Here is a 25,784-nt window from a genome sequence, read left to right as displayed (position 1 = left end):
ACTCTGGAGGAACTCCTTTAGCCTCACAGCACAAGCAGCATGGCACTGCAGCCTCACCCTTGCAGGGACTAGTCACTGGCACAGCACAGAAGTGGTGGCCATGTCTACGACAAGTGTTTAGCAGAGCCCATGTCCAACACCTTCCACCAACAACAGGGCAGGGGCCAGGCAGCAGCTGGAGGAGCTTCCTCAGCCTTCCTGAAAGCAGGGCTGCCCTTGAAGAAAGCAAGCTGCTCTTGAGGTTATCTGAGAATGGCTGCTGGAGAGCTCGATGGCTTCCAAGAGACACCTTTACTACACGGCTTGCCCAGACCTAGCTGCCTGCTCCCCTCTCCTCACGTCTTAGAGCCAGGATGTATTTCCCCAGTTCAGATGATAGTTCGTTTCCTTCAGCAGCTCGTTTCAAATCTGATTTAGTTCAGGCCAGTCTACCACTGAGTCTAAAGAATAAACTTCTCTACTAGAGGACCTCCCAACAGAAACGTACCACCACACGCCCCCCTCTTCAAACCCCACCATCAGGAAGGCCCACGGCTGCTCACCTGAACGTCTGCAGAGAGGGGCTGCTGGTCTGCACTGCAGATTAAGAAGGGCTGCTCTAAGGCCAGGACAATGCTGAGTGGCAGGGAGGATGCGTTTTTTAAAGAAAGAGGCTGGTACTGCAGAGTTAGGACATCACTGGGTTGCTACAGAAACAGGACACATGGAAAAAAAACAATGTGAAGTTTTTCAACCCCAAAGGGCATACACCTCTATTTACTATTTTTATTACTTTCTACCCTTCTAGGTGGTTTTTCTCTAAGTATATCAGATGCCTTTCGTGTTTAGAAACCACAGCATCCCCTGGGGACAGGGAAACACTCTTGCATACAGAGGAGGGAATAGGAGCCTGAGAGGAGGCAGCTGCATGAACAAGATCAATAGCAGAACGTGAACCCAGACCACTTGTCTCCAGTTTTGTATCCTCTCTCGAGAAGAATGGCACAAGATGATTTTCACTCACATACAGTAATTTCTTACAACCTTATCAGCTCTAGTAGCCTCATAAAAGCAGTGATGTCGGTCAGAGGAGAAAAGCGAGCAGGATCTGGCCCATAGTAGAGAGCCTGCAGCAGCCTAAGGTTAGCTTTGAACATCTACAGGCACATACAGCCAACTAGAAACCTCAAGAGTCGGGCTGCAATGGGTGTCCTGCTGCCCCTGCTCCAGTGACAAGCTGTCTGTAGCCTCAAAGCTTGGCTCCACCTAAGCTATTTTTTCCTGTTTATGCATTGCTCTGGGCTTCCTGCATGGTTTATATCAACTAGACAGTGTTTGGGAAACTGGTTCTGGATGTATCGATATCAAACAGCTGCAGTGTCATAACACTCGATAAATCAGAGCACATGGCATCAAGCAGACCACAGGCAGACATCAGGGATAGCTGAAAAGCTTCTAATTAAACCCGAACTGCCTGCTCACAGGATTTTGTGCTTCTCTGGAAGCCTGGGAACCAGAGGAGAGACCTGAAAACACAGAAACTAAATAATGAAATATCTTCTCTTTTTCAGACACGTCGCAGGAGAGGGAAAGGTGATGCAGCAGTCAGGATCCAGAGACTAAAGGGCATCTGCTCTGCGCTGGTGTTATCATCACTGCAGCTGAAGGATGTCTGCGGGTCCTTTGAAAAAGGTGAAGCTTGGGGAATTGCAAAGAGCTAGCATCCATACCAACAGCAGAGAAGGCAAAGGGAGACAAGAGATGACAGGTTTTTCTCATCAGCCTGAGGAGCTGACAGGAATCTCAGTTCTTCTCAGCTTCCCTACAGGATCGGTGTTCAGACATCACTGTGCCTTGGAGGATCCCCAAAAACCTCCCTTCACACTGAGTACAGGAACTGGTGTCTCTCTAGAAGTAGCCACGATCCCCCTCAGCAGAGCAGCTGTTATCTCAGTTTTACTTGGGTGAAGTTAAAAACCAGTCCCATCTCTAAAAACATCCTCACTCACTTTATGAAGCACCTCAGGATGGATGAGGAGGGGGTTTAGCATCGCTCAGCTGCAGCACTCTGCTCGCCCACCTGCAGCCCCAGCACACGAGGTGGCTGTGCAAAGCCCAAGCTGTTCTCGTGGGTCCCACACATCTCGCCCTGTGCCCTTGGCTCAGCAGTTCAATTCTGTCTCCACATCATGAAGGCAGAATACAGCAAGGCAGAATACAGCTGGTGGGACTGCTCCCAATCCCAGAGGAGCAAAATATTGATCTCAGTGTTAATGGTAAAATCTTGGTCCAGCTCAGCTCAATAGTCAAAGTCCCACAGACTTGGAGAAGCCATTTAACTTCCTCCTTTGAACACAAGCACACCCCCCCCACCAGGCTTTCAGTCATCAGCCATGCTCTTCAATGCCAGGATGAAACCCAGAGACTTACCTTCTCCACCCGGAAAGTGATTTCTCTGGAGGACATTTGCAGGACGGGAGCAATGAACTCGCACGTGACATCCACTTGCATTATCTGTGCCTTCCCTGCCTTCCTCCCCACGACGGCGTGGCACAGCAGCCGCTCCTTCACCACCTGCACGGAGGAGTCAGCCGTCACCCAGCGGGGGCCAGCAGGGCGTCCCGAAAACGCACTGCATTTGCTACCCACCCAGCCACAGACCGTATTACCGCCATCAACTTACATCCACTGGGCTCCTCAACAGCCCCCTTTTCTTTTTATGCTGCATCCCATTTATTCTGCTCTCAAACGTCCGTAATGCTACACCCCACTATCCACAAAAAGCCCTTGTGAGTCATGTGCTGCCTACAATTGTAATAGTCCCTGCCCCAAAGGATTACTGTTCTGATTTGTACCACTGCCAAGCATAATACTTACAGAAAGCTGTAGGAACTGATTTAAAAAAAAAAAAAAAATACAACTATATTAAGGAAAACAGGTGATAGAAGGGCCAATGCTAGCAAACCCTCCCTTGGAAGCTTAGTGGACAGGATCCATGGGAAAAACCCAAATAGCCAGACTGCCTTCAGGTAAAGAGGGGGTCACTCATTCCTAGCAGGTACTGTGCCCTCCTAGAGCTGGTTTTAAAAGAAACCTCCCCAGGAAAGAGATGTCTTGCAGTTCACATGAAAACCCTCTGCTTAAGCTGGATGCTCTTACACTTAAGACTTTTTCCTGATTTCTCATGGTTTCAGTTCCCCAAATTCCTCCCTTCATTTCTCACTCTTCCCTCTGATTCAACACCACAACCCAACTGCTCCTCAGAGTCCACAGACTCAAAATCATCCGTGTTGCGTGTGCAATGCAGGGAGTTGGGCTTCTGACCAACCTCAAGAGTATAAACTTCTCAATACCTGAGGAAAGTGGAAAGCCCACTCCCAGGGTTTGGCTTTGACTGCAGGAGGCAGGTAGCCACAGCTCAGCTCACAGATCCCCTTTTGGCTTTCCAGGCAAGACAGCCTCACCTGCACCCTGATCACTTTATTTCCTTTCTGGTACCTTTTCCCCATTTCAGCAAAACCTTTGGGCTCTGAACTGCACAGGGACAGTCTCATTGCAGTCAACTAGGTGAGTAATCGAGTATTCCTCAAGCTACCACCAAGGCAATCCTTTAAAACACCTTTCAAAACACAAGTATCAGCAGGAGCTTGATGCAGATTTATTCCACATTCACCTAAATATCTGTGGTCAGCGACCTTGGAGAAGGGGAATGCACACCAGGGTTAGCTGGCAGCTTCTCTGGAGAGTTGGATTTCCCTGGAAAGAAGGGTCCAGGGAGGAGAACACCCAGTGATCCTGCTGAAATCTCCCCCTCTGAGCTGCCATCCAAGGGTGCTGCGAGACCTGCCTGCCCTTGGGACCCCGGGACTGGCTGAGAGACTGGGGCGAGCTGTTATGGAAATATTGACAAAGGCCAAGCTGTCAATTCTAATGATCCCTGCGAACAGTTTCCCACATGGATGAACATCACCCCGATCACTACAGCTGACACACTGTTCATTTTTCTGCTCCAGGACTCAGTGCTAGACAAGCCCTCTGCCCATGTTTGTCTATAGAAGAAAAACGATGCTACTCCCAGACCCTCCCATCCTTCACAGGTGTTTTGTTTTACTCACTGCTTCCCCCAAATACATTACTTTGCACTTTTTTATTTACTTTCTGCCTGTGCTCCTAGTCTAAGCGTAACTTATTTTCTCTGCCCTTCCTTTCTGCCTCAGCACATGACACCTTGTAACCTGTCATTTGCCTCTGAAGTAGCAATATTTCCTTCAGCCTGTGTTTTGGTATCAGCAGGTTGGGTTTACGGTAGCCATGGAAACATGAAAAAGCCTTAGGAACTGATGGTGGCCTGCAAGGAAAGCAGCTGGTGCTGCCATGGTAACTTGTGGCTCTTGAAAGCACTTGCTCCTGATGGGGAAGGCTCAGCCCTCGGGGGGGACCTCACCTGGGGAGTGCTGGAGAAGCCTTCCAGCACCATCTCCATAGTCTTGCCTGGCATCAGCTCCACCCTCAGTGGCTGAACCTTAAACACAGGGCAGGCAGGTCTGGGGCTCTCTGTGGCTGTTCTCCATGAACAGGTTCACCTTGTCCTTGAATTTCTCCGTGTCATCCAAGTTTGCTATGACAGCCACAGACACCTCTGTCTCGGGGGGAATCACTCCTTCACTGGGTTCAATCCTCCAGCACGAGCATTAGCCAGCCTGTAAGACAAGCCAAACACTAACTTAGCATGGAAACGATGGACCCTGGTCTCTTGTGGGGTGCAGGAAAAGGAAGGACTAAAGATATGAGGATAAAAATCAGAAAGGCTCCATTTCCCTAAATCCAAGCTAGTGTCTGAAAACAGCAACTATGCAGGAGCTTCTACAACCTGTATTTTACCTTCCTTTAACAGATTCACTTCATTAACCCAGTTTTGCCCAATCCAAGGGATGCTCATCCTCAGGAGGAGGTTATTCCCCCTCCAGTCTCTCTTTTGGAGTGCACACCAAAGGAAGCTACTTCACCTCTCTTGGCTTCCTGACAATGGTGGCTGGGTTGGCATAAAGGCTCAAGGCCAGAGGAAGCCAGGACTGCTCAAATCCCACCGCAGCAGCCACACGGCTGGGGGATACTGCTGAGAGCCTGAAGAATGACTCTGCAAAACCGGCTGATCAAAACCCTGACACCAACGTCTTCTTTCCCAAGAGTTACTCAGTGCTTCTCGACAGCCCCCGAAGAACTGAAGCACTCGGTTCCCACTGATCACCAGCTGCAGTGAGGTGCCCCAGTGACCTCTGCTTTGGAAAATTCAGCTATAAATGTTCATAGCAGAGCAGTAAAGGAATAAGCAGAAAGCAAACCGGAAGGCACGTGCCCTGTAGGCATGGCCCGAGCTTCCCAAGCACTCTCTTCCCTCTGGTTTCTCATGGACCTCTCTCCACGGATGGGGCAGTGAAGGTGCTGGACTTCCAGCCCCTCTAAAACCACATTCCCAGGGAGCAAGCCTGCAGAGAGGAAATGCACACAGTGCTCTCTGGCCAGCAGGAAACACACTGGGAGGCAGGTGTACAGCTTCCAAGTGTCCATCACAGTGGTGGTGGTGCCTGCACCCCACAGTTCAGTGCTGTGTTTGGGATGACAGGCACTACTCACCCAAAACTCTGCAGTATTCTAAGAGAAGAGGTTTTCCGCCCCCACACTTTTTTTTTTTTTTAATGGAAAGCAACATGATCCTGCCATGATCCAAGCAAATGCTTGATCCAGGTGAAGTTAGCTCGAGTTTCCATCCGTCAGACTGGCAGCACTCCGCTCTAACAGGACACCAGCCAGCCCAAGGGAGAAGAGCATCAGAAAACCAAGCAGCACTTTGAAGTCTTGAGAAGCATTTTAAATAACCCCCCAAAGCGACCTCTGCTAGCAAGCGTAAGACTGGGGGCCAGGGAAGCAATAACTTGCTGAGCAGGCAGGGTCCCAGCAGCGTGTGTAGGATGCCCCAGCTAGGCTAGCTCCTTAGGCTGGCTGTGCCCTGCACAGACAGCAGGTCAGGTCTGCACGTCTGCATCCCAGGATGGAGCATGCCAAAGGCATCAAAATTATTCCAGGTGCTGGCAAAATCAATCAATTCCACTCCATTTAATTTGTCCTCTAGAGCTGCAAAAGAAAGTCTTAAAAAAAGCAAGATGAGAGTGGGATGGAGGAAGGTCGTTGGCACAGGGTAAACTCTGGGGCCTCACACAGGATCCCACCAACCCTCCTCTGCTGCTCCTGCATCCCATGCACAGCCCATCACCAGCCTCAGAGGCATCCACTGCGCTGTCACCAGCCAAGGGCTACCCAGCCAACACGTTCAAGCTGGTGGGTGTTAGGTTTTCTTTGCCCTCTGATTCATGGTAGCTCACTGGAAAATGAGACCCAATAGCTCTGCTCCAGAGGTGAATCTGCATGTCTGCTATCTGGCAAAGCTCATTTATCAAAGCTTGGCAACAAGCCAGGCAGTAAATTGTACCCAAGAAACTATGACTGAGGAACAATGATAGGCTGTCTCGATGGAACCAGACTTTGAATTTCCCAGGGCAAGCCAGGGCCAACAGCCCACTCCAGAGGAGGAGGATTCACATCGTGTCCTCATTCTTTCGGTTAGCATTTGGTGTGGGGCCAAGGGGCAGCACGGGGCACCACTGAACAGGAGACCTGCCAGGACTAAAAGGCTCTGCCGGGCCAGATTCACTCAGGTTTCCAGGTCAGCTTCTGCCTACGTGGATCCAGGCTGTGTCCCAGAGACAAGGAATCTCTTGGAGCCACGATAAAAAATCCCCCCACTTTGAAGACCACGATCTAACTTCTGAAAACGTCCCTGCTACTCGCTTATCCTTGAATGCTCCAGAACACAACCCAGTCGCCCTGTGCCCTGGATAGACAAAGACGGTGGCTACTTCTGTCCCTGTAGGAGCTTGCACAGAGTCCCTGAGTGCTAGGCAAGGGTGGTGATCAATCACTTATTCAAGAAGTTCAATGCTGAGATTATTAGCTTCTCCCAGGACAGATTTCCATTGCGAGTAAGAGCTGCCAAAATTTGGTTATAAGACACCACCGTGCATCCGAGAGATGGATGGATGGATGGATGGATGGATGGATGGATGGATGGATGGATGGATAGATGGATGGGATCGATGGGAGGGATCAATGGAGGGATGGAGGAAGGGATGGGATAGATGGATGGCTCCCCTAAGGGACAACTGAGGAGCCACCACACTCAGTTCTCTTGAAGCTACTTAAAGGTAGTTAATTAAAGTGATCTGGTCATTCTGGCCTTGCACGAGTGAAAGAGGAAGCAGAACTCAGTATTAAAAATGCAGCTGTACTTTACCAAGCCACAGCTCTAGAGAGAGAGCATTCACACCTTTGTCAGCCCATCGCTCCTCACGGAGGCTGCACAAGAAGGGGAAATAAAACCCCATCCTACATCAGTTGTGCACAGAGCCTCGTCCCAGGTGTTTCAGCAGTCCTGAGGGGGAGGACCCTGCGTTCTTCGTTTTGAAGCTGCTCTTTATCCACACAAACTGCCAGTGGCAGAAGAGAGCCCCAAACCGCCCCAAGCCCCAGCAGGAGGTGGAGGTCAGGGCATGAGGCTGGCTAGATGCTCCCACCAACCACCAGCCGCCTCCTGGCACCTCAGCACCAGCATCTCCTCAGCAAAAGCACAGATGGGGACCACTTTGGTTTAGCCTCTGCCCCAGAGCACCATCAAGGGGATGTTTTATGAAATCAAAAGGCAGAGCCTCTAAAAAAAAAGTAGTGTGGCACTCACTGCCACTGACAACAGAGCCTAACTTGTCAAGCTTGGTTCAGCCAATAGCAGACTGCTGAGTGAGCTAACGAAGCTTGTCTCCATTTGTGTCCTCAGTCCATAGCTCACCCCTCCAGATTCCATCTGCGCTTCCTTGCTGGGCTGGGGAGATCAGGGCCACCTGGTTTGATAACCAAACTCCTCCTGCTTTTCCTTTGGGAAAAGCACCCGGCTGAGTCACTCGTGCTTGTAGGAGTGTAACTGCCTTGAAGATTCTACCCTTCTTTAACTCAGTTAACCAACAGGTGCAGCATGATACGAAAAGCTTAGTTTCCCTAGACAAGCAGAATAACAATTTCTTCCATTACTGAAAAACAGAAATTCTGAAAGGGCATGAACTCATATAAGATACCTTACGTGATAAAAACCAAACTCTCCCCTGTGGCCAGGTTTCAGGCACCTTTTCCAAGGCCTCCTCCACACCTCTGCTCCCCTTTCCAAGAGCCACATGCTCTGGACTTAAGCCTGCTGGACCTAAGCCTGTGTGACACTGGGAGGGACAGAGCCTTCCACCCTCCTCAGGTTTTGGTACAACCGGTCACCAGGACAAGACTGACGCTCCTGGCCATGACCCCTGCTCATGACTGATGCTGTGTGTTTCCAGGCACAGTTGGCTACAATGAATGGTTCCCTCCAGCTCTGGCAAGACCAAACTGGGTGGAAATCAGCAAATTGGTACTGTTGTATTAGCAAAACATGGCCTTTAAAATATAAACTAATGGTTTAAGCCTAAAGGTGAGCTTTTGGGGCACCACGAGGCTCTGGTGGGACAGCTCTGGAAAGAGTTAAGCCTGTGCATCTTATCTTCAGAAGTTCTGCTCACCTTGGAAGAGACCACATATTCAGGGCCAGTGCTGCCCGTATCCTGGAAAGTTAATTTAACACTCATTTCTAAATAGCATTGCAGATATCATTTGAAGGGCACAGCACTGTCTGTCTGCCTGTGTCTTGCTACGACCAAACACTGACAGGCTGGCTAATTATTCAGATGCTTGGAGGAAAAAAAAAAAAAGCAATTTACAGTAGATTTAAAAACCAGCCCCTCTTGCCAATTCAAGTCTGCTCCAACTTCAGTTGGAGAGAGCTACAAACAATGCCAACACGCTCTTCAAAGCCTTCCCTCCCCACAGCCTGAACAATTCGCTCGGATATCAGCAAAATTGCCCATCAGCCAGAACAGGAAACAGAATCACTAAAGCAGCATGCCTTTATTGGCACTGTTTTTAAGTTTATCTCCATGTTTTGCTGTCTCTCCATATGGCCATTTCTTTAATAAAGGGAATGTTGTCAAAAGCTTGAGATACTAAGCAATGAAATTAGTAAACGAAACAAATCCTGCACTAATGAGGAGAGAGGCAAGTACGGGAATGGGAACTGCGTGTCCTCCCCTTGCTTACATCACGTTTGACCATGAGCCTTTAGACACTGCCTGAAAATCAATTGACTTTTCTTCAGTGAATCCCAGTGAGAAGATAAACAGTTACAGCTTTTCTTTTTTTTTTTTTTTTTAAATTAAAAAACCTGTGTCTCTTCTGCAATGTCAGCTCCACTTGAATCTGACGGCAGCTCGTCCCTGGGAAGGTGGAGGGGGATCTACTCAGCAGGCACCCTCCTGAAGAAGACAACACATCTGGCTGTATGACCGCTGCTGGAAACCAGGCAGCAGCAAGCTCCACCAGCAGCACAGGGCTCTGGATTAGGGAGGTCAAGGATCAGGTCGAAGGAGTCAGGACCCCAAATTAGGACTGTCATAAGAAGAGGAAATCCCAAGAAAGGTCTTCTCCCTCCTCCCTCATTACAAGGCACTGGGAAACCACCGTTTGGCTCCCTATGGTAGCACATGAGAGACCCAGCATGGTGGTTATGCAGGGAGAAGAAAGCTGCCACTGATTAACAAAAACTACACCTCTGTCTTTTCTTTCCTGATCACACAGGCATGATATGCAGCTGCCTTCCGTGGTGCCAAGAGATGTCATTCTTAGCAGCTGAATAAAAGATCCCCAAGAAGACAGAGTGACAAAGAACAAGTAGGAAATGATCAAAGAACGATGCTTTTTCCTTTCTGCCTTTCTGCAGGGAGAGCAAACACTTCCATTAACCAATACAACTCTTTTGTACTGGTCAATATGGCAAAAAAATCAGGCACTTAGGGAAAGAAGATGACAGCGGCAGCAAGGAGGAGAAACAGCCATCTTTTTCAGCAGGTCGCATCAGTCCCAGCTAAGCTGCAGCAGCCCCTTCACCTTGACCTGTTCCTCCAGTCTTTTCTACCCAAAAAAGCTCAAACTCTTGCCTTGCAGGATCCAGAGGATCCTCTAACAGGGCTGCCTGGCAGCTGGGAAAGCAATCTGACAAGGAAAAGTACGTCAGACACACACAGGATTCAGCACGGGATGACACACTGGTCCCAGGGGTCACAGACCTGCAGACACCCTGGCACACAGGGATAAGCCAACAGAGGACTAGGCTACAAAGTCCCTATGCTCTTCTTCAAACCCAGAAAAGCCCCATCTCAATGCACAGACTTGGAGGTTTTTTATTTATTTCTTTCTGGTGGCAGAGATGTTCAGTGCTGCTCCCCACAACTCAGAATATAAAAGACTCAACTCATCCAACAGAGAGAAGAGGAGACGGTACGGGGAAGCCTGTGCACGAGGGGTACTCCAGGTAATTCCTTAAGTCACCACCCCAAAGTGAAGTTATCCACAAAAGAGCATCTTGGCTTGCTCAGATAACGCTCTTTTCTCCCATAGAGCAAGAAGAAATCTTGGCTTGACAGGAACAGCAATTTGCATGTGATGGTTAATACCACCACCAAGGTGGCACCATGACCATCTGCATTACAGCATTTTCCTTTCCTGTTTCGAACAAGATACCAACCTTTGACTTGCCCTGTTGCTGTCCCTTAATTTAATCTCATTCAGTTTGTTGAGCTGCCAGTCAGCGTGCTGTAACATTGCTGATCCAATGCTGCTGTGAAAATTTCAATCATAGCTCCTTCCTTTGAGCAGGGACTGTGATCTATAAGCCTAACTGCAAACAGCCACAGTTTCGAGAATAGCCATCAAATGGAGAGAGGGAAATCACAGCTCACCGTCCTGCAGCAATCTCCAAGCAGGAAATCAAAGCAGCAGCTTTTCCATCTTAGAGAACACAAGACTTGGGTTCAGGGGCGCAACTGGATGCAGGATGTCCAAGTCACCCACCACCTAGGCTAAGGGACAGCCTCTGCTCTCAGATGTACATGTGCAGTTCACCCTGATGCCTGACTACATCTCAAATTTATCTCCAAAATTATTCAGTCCTCTCTTCTTCCCATCAATAAATGGCCAGGCAGCCTAAGGCAGCAGCAAATGGCAAAACTTCAACTGAGGCAGCAAAGCAGCACCAAAGGAGGCACCTGCTGAGGACAGGGGAGCAGCTGGAGCACACCTCGCCTGCCGCAGTGCTGCCTCCGCCCAGCACACTCAGCATCAGGGTGCTGAAGAGTCTGAAGAGCCCTTGCTGAAACGACTGATCGAGCAGGTTCTCAGGACCTGCTTCCTTGAACACCTCCATGATAGCAGCAGCTGTCCTGAGAAGCCGAGATGCTCACCGTGGGGTAAGTCAAGCCTGTGGGGTCAGCAGGGGGGACTATGGAGCAGCAGAGCCCACCCTTACTGCAGGGAAAGAAACCATCCCTGAACCACCTCGTATTTATTGTTCTGTTTATTGATTAGCCACCATATTTGCAGAGATCGCAGTGAAGCAGGATAGGATTTATTGCCCAGTCCCATACCTTAGGGCCCTGAGGCAATGCAGAGGCAGATATACCCTGTGAGCCCCCCGGGTACACCACAAGCTGCCCGGGGAGGGAGGGACCGGGACAGCAGTGCCTGAGCAGCTCTGCGGGTCAGTGCCTGGTATGAGCACGCAAACCCCATCATTCGTACACCAGTACCACCCACCCCAGGTAGCTTGCTTTCTGCAGAGATGGAAAGCAGGTTTTCATTGTGGAATCAAAGCAAGATGCTCTGGGAGTCCCCCACTTTGAGGTTACATTTATCCCCCAAACAGCTGGAAAAGCAGCACGAGGGAAATTCAGCCCCCTCCTTGGCCCAGGAGGCTGAGCCTGTACTCTCACACACTGCTTGATGCTCCATCCACAACACCAAGTCCACAGTGCCAGGTCTGGGCTAACCAGCCCCAGAAGTCTGACCCACCTAGTATGGAGAAGAACAAACCTCCTCTGAACCCATTTTCAAGCCCCTCACAGATCCCCCCTCCAGTGGGGAGCACACCCCAACCAGCCTCAGCACACGAGCCTGTCCTGGCTGCATCAGCCCTGCTCCCCCTGCCAGGGAGCAACCCAACCTCCCTCGGCTATGCAGCTTCTCACACTACGCAGCCTCCATGAATTAAAGAGCCTTTTTCTGCAGCCAGTCTCCAGAGGTGCTCTGCAATGCGACACAGTCCACCGTAGGTACACGACCCTTACACGTACATTCTTGTGCAACAACCCAGCTGGTTTGACCCCCAGTAGGTGTGAAACTCACCTCACTGCGAGCAGTTTGAGGACAGATCTCACACCCTAGTCTCTATCATTAACAGCAGTTCAACAGAAAGCAAATGCAGATCTAACAGGGAAACCGTGCGGAAACCCATGCCCTTTCAGGAGCAAAGGGCCACAGCGTTCTCTTGGTCTCAGAGCTCCAAACACATGACTCTTAGAGATAAATTACCTTCCACAAAATAAAGGGAGAACTTGCAAAAATGATCCAGACTCATTTCTGCTCAAACATCTATGCAAATTCTCTGTTTTACTGAGGGGTCCCCCAGCTAAAACTGCCCCCAGAGCCAGGCTCCTCTTGCTGCATTGTGATGGAATACGTTGCTTTCTCAATCATATAGTGATATGCAAATGTTGTATATAAAAATCAAGTCACAGGTTGCTTGTCAGTCATTTTTGTTAGAAAATAGCCCCACAGATACTTACCATCTTTGCCCTGAAGGATGCAGGGATGACACTCTGATTGGAGAGTTGGAGACTTCGGGAAGCATCTTGTATAACTTGGATACTGCCGAAATTTATCTTACTTGGGTGCACGTAGACAACTGCTCCTTCTCCAGTGCTCACTAAATGGATTTTCTGCTCCAGAAAGCAGGTAGGAAAGATCAAAAAAAACAACAGAGAAAGTTTGAAATGATTAGACAGCTCTAAGGGTACTCCTAGACTGGGGGATAATTATGGCTGTTTGAAGTTTTTTCAGTGTTGTAAAACCAAAACAGAAGGCCTGGAGCAAGTGTGGGATCTGGACTGATCCCATCTGAAAAGCACAAGCTCCCGTTATCAGGGGATAAAGAAACCCTGGTTCCTGTGTTTGCTTTTTCACACCTCCTCCACACTGTTAACTCTCCTTCCTCTACCTTGTGCCTGCTCCCACTCCTTTTACTGCTCAGTCTTGCCCCAGACCACCCTCCCTGACTTCTGCTGCTGCACGCACACTTGGACAGTGACTTTAGCCCCAAAGCTACACCTGTGAAAGCCAGCACAAGTCAGAAGCAAAGCAGGCCCTTCAGAGTAGAGATCACACAAGTTAGTTGCCTCTGATTTGCACATATGTGTATTCCTGGTATTATATGGATAATGGGCATTAATTATTAATTACATCATTCAAGCAGTATTGTTTTCTTTTGACAGTCTGAGACCCAAAAGTTCTGTTCTTGCAGAACTGGCACAGACTATTGGAGGAGGAATGTGGATCCCTTGGCTAAACCACCTTCTCACATCATTAAAAACATTCAGGAGGCATTCAGGAGATTTAGCAGCATCATTTCCACTTGTTTTATTAAAAGTTTAAATCCCTGTAACTACTTTCAAAATGTCAGCCTTTCGTTCTGTTACAGAAAGCTTAAGGTTCCCAGGAATCCTGTGACATCCTCTTTCATGCTCAGAGAGATGAGAAGACGTTTTAAAACAGCTGCTTCAAAAGTTGATATCATCTTAAATTAAAGTTTAATTAACTATATTTGTTTTTGATTTCAGCTAGATGAAGTCAGGACACTACAGACAACATTCTCTTGCCTACATTTTGTTGTCATTGCTGCTGTTGTGTATGCCTGAATGTGGACATCATCTTTCAGGAGGCTTTAGTCCAGGAATGCTTTGCCTCATCCATTTCCAAACTTAGTAGAAAAAAAAGTCTCTGTGCTCCATGTGCAAGTGGTGTGGAGACTCATGAGTCTTTGGCTGGGGCTCTTGGCAAAGAGATATGATGGATGTTTCTCAGACGTGATGGCCCTGACTTTCAGCATGGCCTCTTACACAGCACTTGCCTTAGCAGGATTCAGGGACGTCCCTGCGTGCTCCTGAACAAAAGGCCTAACGAAGCACCAGTGCTGTTCATCTAATAGCACAGCAGAGTACGAGACCCAGGGGTTGTTCTGGGCTCCAGACTGGCCCTCTTATCCCGACTGACCTACCGTAATTAAATGCTGTGTCAGACACTTAGATTACCACCTAGGATGATACATCCTTCCTCTTCTCTAGGTGAAGGGAAGTTGCTGCGAGTATACTTGAAATTACAAGACCTCCTGACCTTGTTAATGTATAGAAACCAGTAAAGTAGGATGTTTAGTTTTAACGTTAACCATCACTTGTGTTTCACTAGCTTTTATTTTTCCCATATTTCACTGCAATGTATATAATTTCATTTATACTCTTTTCCTAACTACCCTCTGACATCTTACCCACTGGTAAAACATCTTGAAACCTGTAACTCCTTGCCTAGTGGAGATAAAATAGGCCTTGGACAGTCTGGCAAACTCCGAGTACATCCCTGATAACAGGAACCTAAAAATGCAAGACAAGTGCCTGAGAAGATGCCAGTGTCAAGAAAAGCGACTGGAAGCCGGTTTAAACCAACCTCCTCAAAACAAACAGGAGCTGAAGGAGGGATGAGGTCACTCCATGACCATGTATGGACATGGGAAACCTAAAGTTCAGCTAGCAGACAGTGTGAGGAAGGTGATGTGGACCACCAAGGGGGGGAGAAGACCCTCGCTCTATTTTTACTACGCACGCTCAGACTACGTAAATGAATTCTGAGAACCCATTAGCATAAGACTGTCTTTTCTAGGAAACCTGATGCATACGTATGCTTTTTGTGTATATTAGTCAGAGAGTTTTGTTAGTAAGCGTGGCACTCATGGTGGAGTGATCCCCAGTGCTGCCCAGCGCTGCGAATAAAGAATCCCTGCTGAACAACAGTTATACTCAGTTCTGACTGTGGAGTGAAGCTCTTTGTTTCACAGGCATTAGCTGTTGCGTATGCCACAAACCCCTTCTTTCCTTGTCCACACCAGCATATATTACAAGTTCTTGTTTTCCCGGGAAGGATCCCCGGAATTAGCAACCCTGCCTTACGCTTCACACCCCACCAAGATGAGTCGCACAAAGGCCCACGTCCCCTGGAACTCACCAGAGGGGATCCTTCGCTCCCAAACACTGCAGCATGAGCAACAGTGTCCTGCTCTCCTGTCACCTGGGCCTCCAGGGTCAATGGGACCTCCACCGAGCTGTGAGGCTGGACAATCCCCCACGGCACGGGGCTGGAGTACCACACAGAAGTGTCCTCCTTGTGTTCCTGTAAGGGACAGAGTCAAATGCAACACACAGGAGTGACCTTTGAGGAAACTTTGAACTCCTCAACATCTACACAATGGCAATTCACACACATTTTCAAAAATCCCCAGGAGAAAGCAGAAAGGTACAAAGCAAGATGCAAGACTTGTATGGGCTTAGCATCCTCAGGGGGTCTAAAAGCTGCTGCACCCACAAACACCCACTCCTGGGCTGGCAGCCTCCTTGCAGCAGCTTTTCACAACCCTTTATGTTCTCCTGCATGAAAGCACCCCAAAGACTAGAATATAAACTGCTTCCTAAAAAGTTTAAACTGCTTCCTGAAGTTTATATTCAGGTAGGTTCCTGTCTAACTGCTTCCTGAAGTTATATTCAGGTAGCTTCCTTTTCTCAGCAACCTTTAGGTTTGAATTTAAACCAGCAAGGTCTTATCCAAAACCGTTTTTTTCCCTAATAAACCCCTTGATAACATCTGAGGGCAGGAGGCAGATGCAATGCCAAACCTGAGGGAGAATCCTATAGCAGCCTGGAAGATTGCTGTCGTTCACAAGGGTCAGCATCTGCTGATAAGGGAATTTTAGAAAGCACCATCCAAACATCACGACAGGGTTGAGTACTCGCAGCAGAGGAACCACGCATCTAAGCAAAGAGATGACCAAAAGGGAATTAGAGATACCGAGAGAATGTAGAGTTCGTTTACTCCCCAAGTAGCATGAAATAGAGCATAACACATTTGTCAAATAGACACTTAATACCCCTACAGCGATAAACCACCTTTAACTTCTTCTGACTCAACCACCTCCTGTAAAGGTGGGGCAAAACCCTGGGACTCAGCCTCGCAGAGGCTGCCAAGTGCCCAGGCAGCGCACAGTGCCCTGTCCCAGAGCTGCCTGATCAGCTCTGCTCGCTCTTTGCCCCAGGAGGCTTGCAAGGACCCTCCCAACAGTCCCAGCAAGGCGTGAGCTCTGGGGGAGCCTTCCCACCGAGGACCAGTGCTCACCAAGGCTCAAAGAACACAAGACTCCAGTGTCTCAGTGAAAATGACTCCCTCCTCTCCCACACTGCTGTTGCCCTGCCTGAGAACTCAGCCCTTTGCCCCAGCGATGGAGGGCACAAGCCACCCCCTGCCTTAGGCAGTGGGGGATCACCCTCTCCCAGTTCCTGCACCCCCACGGCTCCATGCATTGTCTGTCCCCATTTGCACTTGTTTTACAAAACTGCAGCCCAGGCACTGACTGGATGACTCTGCCTGGGAGAGGGAACAGCACAGTGAACTCATCCCTCTTGTAATCAAACCAACACCCACTGCAGCACAACAGGATTGAATCTGGCTGCAGCAAGAACTTCTGGCTTAAGTCTGAGAACATTAGTGCTCAAAAGAACCAGAGGGAAGCAGAGAAACCTGAGCTCACCTTTCACATCAAGGACTATTTTCCCCTTCACACAATCGTGCTTTGAGCTTTCCCTCACCAGTCCTGCCATAAGCCCCTTTCCCATTCGCATGCATCTTCGTTAACTGACCCAGACACCAGCTCTCAGCAGGCTGCTCATTGCGGCCCAAATGAATGCTGTATTTTGGTTGCAACCCAGCACAAGTCCACCACTTGCGGGAAGGAGGAAAGATGGCCCTTTGGAAACTTATTACACCTCAAGCACCAAAAAACAGGCCAATAATGAATATAATTACTGTTCCCCTTAGAAAAAGGCTCAGGGCCATGCCTGTCCGTGGAGTACAGGTGCTGCTTTCAGAACACTGCCAATCTCACATCTAGCTGGGCAGAACTAGCTCATTAAGCAACACCTGTCATTTGGAGATGGAGTCAGCAAACCACGTGCAAGGCAGCGTGGTGCTGGATGCACGAGGAGAGACGACGAGCTGCAAGGAAAGCGCTGATACCTGGCTGTGAGGAGCAGCGCCGACACCGCCTTGCCAACACCGCACACGTCCACCACCAGTGCCAGCTCGTAGCTCTTCACAGTGTTGGAACACAGGGTGACCTGGTGGAAGAGAAGAGCATCAAACACTTCATCACTCCCAAAAGCCATCGTCCATGTGTGCTGTCCTCCGGTTCTTGTTCCACAAGCAGGAGAGGGAGGATTTTGCCCTAACTCTTCTGCTGGTCCATGTACAGAGCACAGTTGCTGGGAGCAACAAAAGTCTTCTGACAAATCTGCTTTGTTAAATACACCTTGCCCTTACCAGGGCATATGTAAGCACGATTACATTAATGCTCTACTCACCACTGTATTAAAATTAAGGGACGAATTTTTAATCTCAACTACAACAGCATAAATCCAGAGTCAATCTGTTAACTTCAACAGATTCAGCTTTACATTGGGAAGCTGAGGGCAAAATGCAGCCCAGCAGGTGCTGTGCAGTTCATGGCTGCCAGACCTTTTTCAGTCCCCACTGGAGATCACTGTAGTGAATACAACTCATTCTGCTCTTCAGGAGAGGATATATAAGAACAGAAAGAAAAGCAAACTGCTTTATATAATGACATCTCTCTTTTTAATAGCCACCTTCTGTCCTCATCCTTCCTCTGCCCACTTTAAATCAAAGAAACTGCTCAAAGCAGCTCTCAAAAACATATGAATGGCTTCTGTACTTGACCATATGGTACATGATCTTCAGCTTACGATTTTGGAAACAAAGCAGTGGTCCTTCAGAAAAGCCCCAGAGTAACGCAGCTAACGGAAGCCTAACACTAGTGCAGGTATCTTACCCGCGTTATGCTCAAAACTAGTGGTGCTAAAGCCCTCTCATCCCTCAGAGAATCTCCAGCTCCACCCGCCGAGCACGTATGGCTGGACTCTTCCCATACCTGGATATCCAGGAATCCCAGGGGGCGGATGGCCCCTCCGCGGGGCTTTATGGTAAATTCAGTTGGCCTGAGGCGATGTTGGGCTCCCTTTTTCCGGAGTAGGCGAGTGTTGTCTGACATCTGAACAAAACTGCTGACACTGGGCTCTCCCAAGCCATCCCCAGGAATGTGAAGGTTGAAGGTCAGGGGCACAAGGAGGTGTTAGTGAGGCGACACGACAAGGTGTGAGGAAAACCTAGGAAAATGACACAAATATGAATTTATGCACCAACTGTCCCGTGATTCCTGGTGTGAATAGCCTGTTATGATAAAACTGGGTTTGGAGTTTAGCTCTTTTCAATCTGAAGTACAGCTAACTGAGAAGCTACGCAAGGAATTAATTGTCACTTAAGTTCCCTTTTACGCTGATCACAGAGATTGCTTCCTTGGAAATGCCCACTCTTAGTGATGCTGAACACCACAAGTTTCTCTCTCTCTAACTGTGAGGAGCTCTCTCACCTGTCCCCAAACCAGCACCAATTAGTTCTCACTTACGAGTGTCCATGCAGACAGACCATTTATTCTGAAAATTCAATCCATAAAATGCCCTGAACTCTGCGAACACTCCCACAGGTTTCAGTATATAAAGTCATCGAGGAGAAGCTACAGTAAAAGAAAGGAAGGATGAAATTGGGAAGGATAGCATGATGCAAAGCACTCTAACGCAGTTTCTCTAGGCAGGATCCTTAAGGCATCTCCTGTCTGGGGCTACCACACTGAGCACATGACAACTCACAGCCCACCGCAGTGGAGGCAAACCTGATGCTTGCTCAGAAATCAGCAGGAGCCATGTTCCACCTTACCTAACAAATGGGACATGGCTTCCACACTGCACACTGGCCTGCAAAGGTCGACATCACTTTAGCTGTGATACTCGCCTTCCCTCATGGAAAACCAGTGACACAACCACACCTGGAGGGGTGTTCTGCAGAGACAGGACATCAGCCCACAGCCTGCTCTGGCGTGGACATCTGGCTTGGCTGGCCAGCTCTGTGAGAAGGAGACATCTCCCGTGGCCTGCTTACCAAGCGTCGTTTGAATACAGACAGGGAGGGAAACCAACTGCAGCCACAGTGGGGAGTTTCTCCATGTCCAACAACAGTGACCACTGTCCACCTCCAGCAGTTCCTCCAGCAGGGAGGCCGGAGTGGCACAAAAAGGACAAACACAGAGTTCACAGTCCCAAATGAGACCAAAGTCACCAGATGCCGGTCAACAGTCATCAGCACAGTTAAAAGAAGCAAAAATACAATAGCTGCCTTCAGCTGAGAAGGCGTTATTAATGAAATGAGGTTAAGGAGAATGAATCTCCTCTTACATAACCACATTTCTGCCTGGTGTGTTTCTTGTTGTTTTATTCAAAAGAAAATAAAGAAGTGGCAGAGTGGTGATGGAGGGAGGGGAGAAGCAACTCAGGAAAGGTAATGAGTCTTCTTAAAAAGTCCATGAATAGCTTGAAAACACAGAGGCATCCTGGGCACAGAATGATAATGGCCCTTCAATCAATCCACAATTGATTTCACATTTAAACTGCAGATCATCTCAGTAAAAAGCCTTTTGTGAGACTGAGATGGGGAACCAGAATCTGCGTTTCAACGGAGACGCTCTGGATGCTCAGCCACCAGCTCTGCTTGTGGTGGGGAAGGAGGAGCCCATGGTCCGAGGACATCAGTGCCTGATTCAGAGCTACTGCTTGGGCATGTTACCCGGTGGGTGACGACGAGGGGCCCTCACAGCATTAATTAACATCTCGCACTAAAGGTCAGGCAGGTAAATGGTATCCTTGCCTTGCAACAGGAACATTTACCCAGAGCAGCTACAGGCTAGTATGTGGCTTAAACTCCCTTCTGCTGCAGTCCCGTCCCCTGGGCCCTTCTGGGACAAGGACTTTCACAGTCATTCTGCTGCCAAGGATTGGGAGATTGGGGCTGAATAGACTACGAGGACACCAGAAAATACTGACTTTCTATCCCTTTGGTCCTGTTTGATCTCACGATGGCACAAGACCGCCTAAGCAACCAGCAGTCCTGGCTTTAACACCCTGAAGGCTACTATGGAGGAACACAAGTGACATGATCTTATGTTAAAGTGCTCCATTTTGGTAATTCACAGAGCTCTCAACCCGTGGCCCAAGCCCAGGGCACACTCACCAAAGGAGACATCACCGAAGTGGAGGGCAGGGATGTCGAAATGAAAAGTTGGTCCAATGACACAGCCCCTGCAAGGACAAAGACAGGCAGAGGAGGCGCTGGCTCGGTTAGAGAGAATGGCAAAGCGTTCAGCTTTCCTTACCGCTCGGGTGGGTAAAAGCTGCTCTCGGAACCATGGTGGGTTTCAAATCAACCTGTCACCCCTGTGCTCAGCACAGCACCCATGTGGACAGCAGGCAGCCAAAGCGAAGTGGTCAGCAGCCGATAGCTGCTGCCGAGGCTCAGGGCACCACGGCAGGGTGTGCCCTCACGCTGCTACTGGCCCAATGAAGGTCCCTGAACAAGTGATGGCTCTGTGCCTCAGTTTCCCCACCCGTAATGTGATGGACAGAGGTGTCCACACAAAAGGGGTCTCATTGTAACTAGCCTTCCCAGCCACAGGTTCCCTGCTTTGGTATTTCTTAGCTGGAACTGGTGTTTCCATGGAGTATATGAACACCTTTCTCAGAAGACCCGATCCACACAATCATTACACATGCAGGACTTTGAGGCATGAATCCAGGGGAGCTCCAAACATCCATTGAGAAGAGCAGCAACAGTTCTACAGAGAGGACAGTTGAATCTTGGAGGGAAGTATCAGCTTGTCACCAGTGCACCAGCTGAAACATCCAAGAGCAACACGTCTTAAACCGCCAAACATGGGTGTCCTGAACCCACCACACCACCTCGCCCGTCCTTAAACTCAGCAGACAGGCTCCATACTCCAAAACTCACTCACATCCACTGAAATCAGTACTTGAAGCTGCACACATTCATTAATTGACTTCATGGTTGATGACAATCAATGTCAGCTCTGCCTCAGTTAAAAATCAAGGGCCACAGTGCACAGTGCCTTCTCATTTTATTCACAGGACTGCCACTGTCATTATCCACATGTTCTACACATGAACAGACACCAGCACCCCGCAGGAGGGACCTGTGTCCCTCCGTGCTGTCCCATTTCCAGCATCCCTTTCCAAACACCAAAGAAACAAGCATCCAGCACCTCATAAGGCTGGTTTCCAAGTAACAAATAATCACCTATGGTCTTGGCACCTTCTGACTGCATAGTCAAAGAGCACTCAAAAACTGACTTTCAGGAGTTTCAGTCCAACACTACTTCTTGATTCTTGCAGCTGAATCAGCTCCTAAGAATGGGCCAGGTACCAAATCCCTGCTGATGGTGAAGTTCCTTCTCCAGGGACCTCACATAACCAGACTTGACCTCCCAAGCCCTAGCAGCTTACTCTAGATGGAGCAAAGGGAGCAGACACGCTTTCCGTCACAGCATTTGCCAGGAGACAATGGAAAACTACCTCCAAACCAGCCACGACTGGAGATGACACCGGGAAAGTGCCAAGGATGAGTCTTGCCAGGCAAGTGGGGAAATGACTGCCATTTCTGCTGAGTGCACCGGATCTGTGCTCTAGGAAGTTAAACTGGAATGACTGCCCAGAAGGCTCAGGCAAGGAGCCAACCCAGAGCTGAAGAGCTTGCAGCTTGCAAGAGAATGGGGGAAAAGGCAGTGGTTTTGGCAACAACTGTGTTTTACAGTAGCATTAAGTAATGCATGCGTGAAGGGAGATCAGGGTCCTGGCAGAATAGGAAGGATAACACAAGGCGGGAGAGGAACTGCTTGAACTCTCATCCCCGTTCCTTCTTTTGCAGCCCAGTGTCCCACCAGCCAGCTCGCCTCTGTTCAAAAGAACCAGAAGCTTTTCTCCACGGAGGACGAAATCCAGTGCACAAAACCATCCGAAGAGGGAGGGTCAGCTGGAGCTGGTGGGTGGACATCTCAAGGGCATTTGAAAACAAACAGCTTGAGCTGTGGGGCTGGAGAATGACAGAAGGGCTGGAGAGGGATCCTTGAAAAAGGCAAGACAGAGCTCAAGGAGGCAGATGCCATCTCAGGGAGGAGAGGACTGCAATGGGAATTGCTGCTGAGGGACAGCTGCATGGGAGCAGGCGGGTGTGCTGGGGTGCCATCAGATGGGCTGCATAGGAGCCACCATCCAGGGAGGAGGAGTACAAGGATGGAGAAGAAATAAATAAAAAAGGACCAGCAATCCTCTTTCACTGAGACAGAAGGTCTGCACTGAGCCCAGGGGGGTGCTGGCCAAACAGGGCAGAGAGTGGCCACAGGGAAGGGGAGGGCATGCTGGGCACTGGGAGCCAGGGCATCACTGGGGAAAAAAGGACCACTTCATTTGGCTGTGGGGAAGCTAAAACACAACCATCACTCTGACAACTCCTTCCTTCCTTCCCCAGGAGCAAGGCCACTGCGGGGCAGAGGCAGCAGGCACTGTCCAAGCAGTACTGTATTCTACCTGTGATAAGTGCAGCCTTACCAGCAAAACCTGCCCTTGCTCAAGGAGAAAGCTGCTCATGCAATAACACCCTGTAACCCATTTGGGGGAGGGACAGAGGAGAATAAATTATTTGATTGTGAAATGTTCCCTCTTGATTCCAAAAAAAGCAGCACTTTCCCTCCAAACACAAAGCCAACGTAATTGTTTCTCTACTGAGGTCAACAGACCTACTCACCACTCTTCTCTTGCAAAGTAATATCCTCTTTGTTCTTTTTTATCCACTTCCCTCACCTTATTGGTAAAGTCAACCTCAGATTCCTCCCACTGCTTTACTGCCTTTGTCTAGTGCCTCCCAGCAGCAGCAGCCCAGGAGGCTGGTTGCCGAGGAGGCACAGCCATCCCCACAGCTCCAGAGCACCCAGCACCAGCCTTCCTGCCTACACCACGTCATCTCACCACACCAGCCCATTGTTAAAGACCAGCTGGGACAAGTTTGCATGCTGCTGTGGTCCTAAGAAGTGAGCTTTGCCTCTCCTATCAGCTTTTTTTCCCCCCTTCTCCCCTTTGCTTGGTGACGATTATCTCTTGCCATGGCACCAGCCCACGGGATGATGCCTGAGTCCGTGTGACAGCACCTGCCGCAGAGCTCCCCGTCTCCCGTGTCAGCACTGCTCTGGCTGCAGAGAGGAGGTACCACAGTGCTGGCTGCACAAGAGGACAGCTTGTCCCAACCCATGAGCATGAGAGATGATGCTGAGGCTGCTGCTACCCATTTGGTTGGATTATTAACAGAGGATTTTAAAAACACTGCCTCTGGCTGCAGTCACCCAGGCTGGCTCCATCCTCAAAACCCTGCTGGCCTTGCTGTGTGTTCAGGGGGGGTGGCCCAGACCATCTACCACCCAAAGCTGATGCCATCCTGCGTCTGCCGTGGCCCAAGGGGGAATGAGCTACCTGTAGGAAGGAGTCGCTCCAGCTCCTGGGTACCCGGACTGGGCAGCAGGCATCTCCGCACCTTTCCTGTACCGCCTCCAGTCAAACTGTTTTCCAGCATGGGTAGTCACTTAAAGCCCCGGGGCCCTCACACAGAGACGTGTGAGAACCTGCTGCTGCCAAATTCTGTGCAAACAGCGTCCTGGAAAGTCACAGAGCCACCCACCTCAACCATGAAGGCAAAGCTCCTTCCCAGAGGAACCCAAGACTTTGAAAGTTAAATTGGGTATTGAGGGCACAGGAGGCATGGTCACAGGTGACAGCAGGTTGAGGGAGCTGATCCTGCCCCTCTACTCCACTCTGATGAGACCCCCCCTGCAGTGCTGTGTCCAGCTCTGGGGTCCTCAGCACTTGAAAGACATGGACCTGTTGGAGCGGGTCCAGAGGAGGCCACAAGAATGATCAGAGGGATGGAACACCTTTCCTGTGAGGACAGGCTGAGAGAGTTGGGGTTGTTCAGCCTGGAGAAGCGAAGGCTCCAGGGAGACCTTACTGTGGCCTTTCAATACTTCAGGGGGGCTTATAAGAAAGATGGGGGCTGACGTTTTAGTAGGACCTGCCATGATAGGACTAGGGGTAATGGTTTTATACTTAAAGAGGAAAGATTCAGACTAGATATAAAGGAAGAAATTTTTTACAGGGAGGGTGGTGAGACACTGGCACAGGTTGCCCAGAGCAGTGGTAGATGCCCCATCCCTGGAAACATCCAAGGTCAGGTTGGACAGGGATCTGAACAACCTGATCGAGTCGATGACGTCCCTGCGCATTGCAGAGGGGTTGGACTAAATGACCTTTAAAGGTCCCTTTCAACACATACTATTCTACAATTCTATGATTTCCTCTCACAGACAATTACACTTCATTTGCTGCTGCAACTGCAAGGTTCAAACTGGAGTCAAGATTGAAAAGCCCTGGCTCTTAGTGTGGGGATGCTAGGATCCAAGCCAAGACTAAGACCTTAGACAACACCTTTTTTTCATCCTAAAATGAGGTAGGTGGGAGATGATTACCCAGAGACAGCTACAGATGTGCCCACCAAGCTCCTGTAACCCTCCTCACCTGATAGTCAAGGTCACAGGCTCAGGGGATCCATTCACACTGAACCTGAATTCTTCTGTGAACTCCCCCAGGATGGTGGAACTGAAGGAGATCCGGATGACTTGCAGCCCGTCCGGCAAAATGATGCCCTCCTGGGGGAGGAAGGTGAAGCAGGAGCCCAGAGCTGTAGCTGGAGGGACCAAGTTGAAGACAGTGTCAATGGCTCCTTTGTTAAACAGGACCACCTGCAGCAGCAAGAAAGCAAAATGGAAATACATAAGGAATCTTCCTTTCTTACAGAAGGCTGATTTGTCTTCTGATTAAGCAATTAATGTCTGTAAAAAGCAGAAGATGCTGTGTGCTGCTGCTTGGCAAAGAAAATGCAACAGAACAAGTTCTGCCTTTGGGTTTTTCGTACAAAGCAGTGACAGCTTCATAGAAACAGTCACTCGGGGTTTATTCCACTGACACAGAGTAGCCCACTTCGACTTGCAGTGCAGAGGAGCTGCTCAGCATCACCAAGTCGATTCAGACCTGTCCCTAAGAGCAAGGAAGGGCAGTTGCAGCATTACTAGTGATTCATCACACAACTGATTCTGCTCCCGATGAGTCCGATCTTGCCAAGGGCAGAACATGTTGCAGCCAACAAGTTTACTGCATGTAGAAGACACCTCAGGGCAGCACTACAACCAACTTCAGAAGCACTCCCCAACTCTGCTATGGTATGTAATTTAGTTTTCTATTTTTTCTTTAATGGGATACTTTCTTAGTCTTTGCTCAAACAGACGTGTCAGGAAAGGATGAGCGTGCGGTGCACAGCAGCTCTATCTATTCCAAAGAATTTCTCTTTCCTAAATATTCACAGCCACCATCTAAGACTTTACCGTTATCAGAACAAACTGCACATTTAGAACTAAGCCGTATTTTGTTGAACACTTGAGAGATCTACTGCCTCGATCAAGT

General features: G+C 49.2%; 1 pseudogene; it reads right to left on the bottom strand.

The window, feature by feature from the left end:
- LOC141918807 (hydrocephalus-inducing protein homolog) overlaps positions 1–25,784 on the bottom strand; it is a 97,521-nt pseudogene that overhangs the window by 37,958 nt on the left and 33,779 nt on the right.

This window comes from Strix aluco, chromosome Z, assembly GCF_031877795.1.
Source record: "Strix aluco isolate bStrAlu1 chromosome Z, bStrAlu1.hap1, whole genome shotgun sequence".
Classification (NCBI taxonomy): Eukaryota; Metazoa; Chordata; class Aves; order Strigiformes; family Strigidae; genus Strix; species Strix aluco.
This window is presented reverse-complemented; position numbering and strand designations above follow the sequence as displayed.